The sequence below is a fragment of the Lithobates pipiens genome, unplaced genomic scaffold (genome assembly GCF_037356315.1).
Source record: "Lithobates pipiens isolate NorthernLeopardFrog02 unplaced genomic scaffold, aLitPip1_a1.2 Scaffold_18, whole genome shotgun sequence".
Lineage (NCBI taxonomy): Eukaryota > Metazoa > Chordata > Amphibia > Anura > Ranidae > Lithobates > Lithobates pipiens.
Genome location: NW_027507758.1, coordinates 455,785,989 through 455,789,222, shown reverse-complemented (window position 1 = coordinate 455,789,222; position 3,234 = coordinate 455,785,989). Strand labels below are relative to the sequence as shown.

At 45.4% G+C, this 3,234-nt stretch overlaps 1 pseudogene; it reads right to left on the bottom strand.

Moving 5' to 3' along the window:
- Nucleotides 1–2,419: 2,419 nt before the first annotated feature.
- On the bottom strand, nucleotides 2,420–2,552 carry LOC143990607 (U2 spliceosomal RNA; annotated as a pseudogene).
- Nucleotides 2,553–3,234: the final 682 nt, after the last annotated feature.

Below are 3,234 nucleotides of genomic sequence, written 5' to 3'. Positions count from 1 at the left end.
TGAGACGATGTCCGTGATAGGCGGAACACAGGCTGCTGGGAAATTAAGTGTTCCGCCTATCACAGGCGAAGGCGGAGCCGGAGGCGCGGCTTTTGAATTATAGAATGGCCGCTGTCTGTCTGCTCGACACGCTGATCGAGCAGGCAGACAGCGATGACTCGAGTATAAGCCGAGGGGGGCACTTTCAGCCTCAAAAAAGAGGCTGAAAATCTCGGCTTATACTCGAGTATATACGGTAATTGAGTTGGGAGGAAGCGGTTGCACCCAAAAAAAAGCGTACATTGATATCCCATGATGGCAGATAGCACATGTTGACACACTGTGTGCATCTTCAAAATTTGGCTTTTAACCACTTAAGCCCGGACCAATTTGCAGCCAAAGTACCAAGCCCCGATTCAGCACTGCGTCAGTTTAACTGACAATTGCGCGGTCATGCAACGTGGGTCCCAAACAAAATTGTTGTCCTTTTTTTTCCCCAAAAATAGAGCTTTCTTTTGGTGGTATTTGATCACTCTCTGTATTCTTCTACATATTTTTTGGTAAAAAAAATCACAATTAGCGATTATTGATTGGTTTGCGCAAAAGTTATAGCGTTTACAAAATAGGGGATAGTTCTATAGCATTTTTATTAACATTTTTTTACTAGTAATGGCGGTGATCAGTGATTTTTATTGTGACTATAACATTATGGCGGACACATTGGATATTTTTGACACATTTATGGGACCACTGTCATTTATACAGCAATCAGTGCTATTTAAATGCACTGATTCCTGTGTGTAAATGACACTGGCAGTGAAGGAGTTAACCACTAGGGGGCAGTGTAGGGGTTATGTGTGACGTTAAGTGGTTTTTCTATTTTAGGGGGGCATGGCCTGGCATGTGATGTCACTGATCGTTTTGCCCTATAACAGGGAACAGATGATCGGTGACAGCCACAGTAGGAAGCACAGGGAAAGGTTTGTTTGCACAGACCTCTTGTTCTTCAGCTCTGTGACTCGATCGCGGGACACCAGCGGCCACGGTCACGGAGCTCAGGACTGGGTCAGGAGCGTGCTGGCGGCAGCGCGCTTCCAACCCACAGCTGGGCACTTAAAGAGCCATGTACAGGTACGTGATTGTGCCTAGCCGTGCCATTCTGCCGACGTATATCGGCATGAGGCGGTCCTTAAGCAGTTAAAAAACAAAAACTTTTTTTTATTTCAAAAATACACGGGAAAAACAGTCCAATTTTTGTGTGTTTTAGATTCTGCCTGATGTTCTTCATTTTTTTTTTACATCATTGAGGTTTTACTTTATATTTTCTAAATCACGATTGCATTCCATTTTCTCCCCAATCAGGATTTGGGCACTTTCACTGGTGAAATTACATTCTTCTTCCACAACATCCACATCACCTAAAATAAAAAAACACCATGTATTATCAATATGCAGGAATAGATTTTATATTTTGAAAAAGCCTATGGCGTGCAAAACACACGCAAAAACTTCCACACGGTGCCAAAAAAGTGCACACACATAAAGAGTGACACACAAAAACGTGCAACGGGTGGAAGGACCTTACCCTGATCCCCGGGGCGTTAGGCTCCAGACGGGGACTGAGGTACCAATACATGGCCCATCTAGCAGAAGCCAGACGACCGCCTTTCTCCTAAAGGTCTGCCGAAACAGACCCACCCAGGTACTATGGTAGGGGCTCCCCCGAAGGGAGACCCCCCAAAGAGAGGGCGAACCAAGCCAGAAGGCCTATGTCCACCCTCCCACAAGACTTTCAGGGTTGGCCTGGGGACCGACACCCTACTCATCAAACGTGCAGTGACAACATAAAACGTGGCACACAACAATCAAAAAAATAAATAAATAAAGTGGGGAAGGGATAGTGAAGAAGGAGAGTGAAAAGGTAGCCATTGTGTAATACAATGACCAGGCCCTCCGGCCAGAAATCAAAAATTCCTCTGGTCCTAGCCAAAAGGCCTGGCTCTAGAGGCAGGTGTGAAAAAGCGTGTTTACAGTGACGTGACCAAGATGCCAGACATCAGTGTGACAAAGCACAGTGAACGTAAGGCACCCCTGAACTGCCACTTCAGGGGCATATCACCATAGGCTTTCCAACAAAAGCATCCCGACCCCCCAGCCCAGACCACAGCAGCCCCCACCCCAGTCAGAAAGGCGGAGATCTGAGAGATTAGTCCACATCACTCCCATCACTCCAACCTAATTATATTCGGGAAGTACTAACCGCTCCCCCCACAAAAAAGGAGGAGCAAGCATTCTCTCCTGAAAAATTGACCAGAGCTAAAGCTGTACCAAACCAGGCCAGAAGGTCAGGGTCCCCTCCCCTGGCGCTGACCAGTGATTCTCCATCCTCATCAGAAGGCTTCCCTTTTGGCTACGAACCGCTCCAGGTTACCTTCAGACCAGCAGGTTTTGCATAGCAACCACCACCCCTGCTCCACCTCGCCGTAGAACAGGGAGGGAAGCAAGCGCCACCTCCTGGTAACTGATAAGAACAGATACTACACTTGATCTTAGCCAAAAGGCCAAGAAGCGATAAGCGATCTCTTACCTGAACTGTGGTCTCAGACACTCACCTGTTGTGGTGACAATTTCACCCACTTCATAAATCTCTCCCTCCTCATCCTCTGCTTGTGGTGTGGGGATTTCCGTTTCTTTAGGAGGTGGGGGTCCATGGTGTCCTCAGATGTCCCGAGTCTTTTCTCCCCTATGTGAATAAAAAATAGGTATACTTAGCACACAGATATTGGAGGGCAGAAATAGGAATATGAAACATTGCTTAGAAGTGTCGTACAATTGTCTGTTTTGGCAGAGTCCTAAGCTGAAGAACATTTTATTTCCTTTCTAAAGCTGGAATACTTCCCTTTTTTGTTAAATTATCACACATATAGACACCCCTATAGTATCCACTGGAAAACCTGTGTGGGACACCGTAAAAATTTTGTTGGTTTCCCACACTAATGCTCCTGTGTCCAGATGTGTAAACAGCTGCTGAGTGCCCTCTCCTTACACTGAATCAAGTTTGCATATCATTCTAGTTACAAACTCATCTAGACAACAAATTTATTTTAATACAAATAGGCATGAACAAATATAGTTAACATGTATCTGCCAAAAACATCTTATACATGGGCGAACTAACGATGTTTCCTATGACCGATTACTGTGCCCATGAACATGAAAGTTGCCATTTTAAAATGTACAACAGTAAAGAAAAGC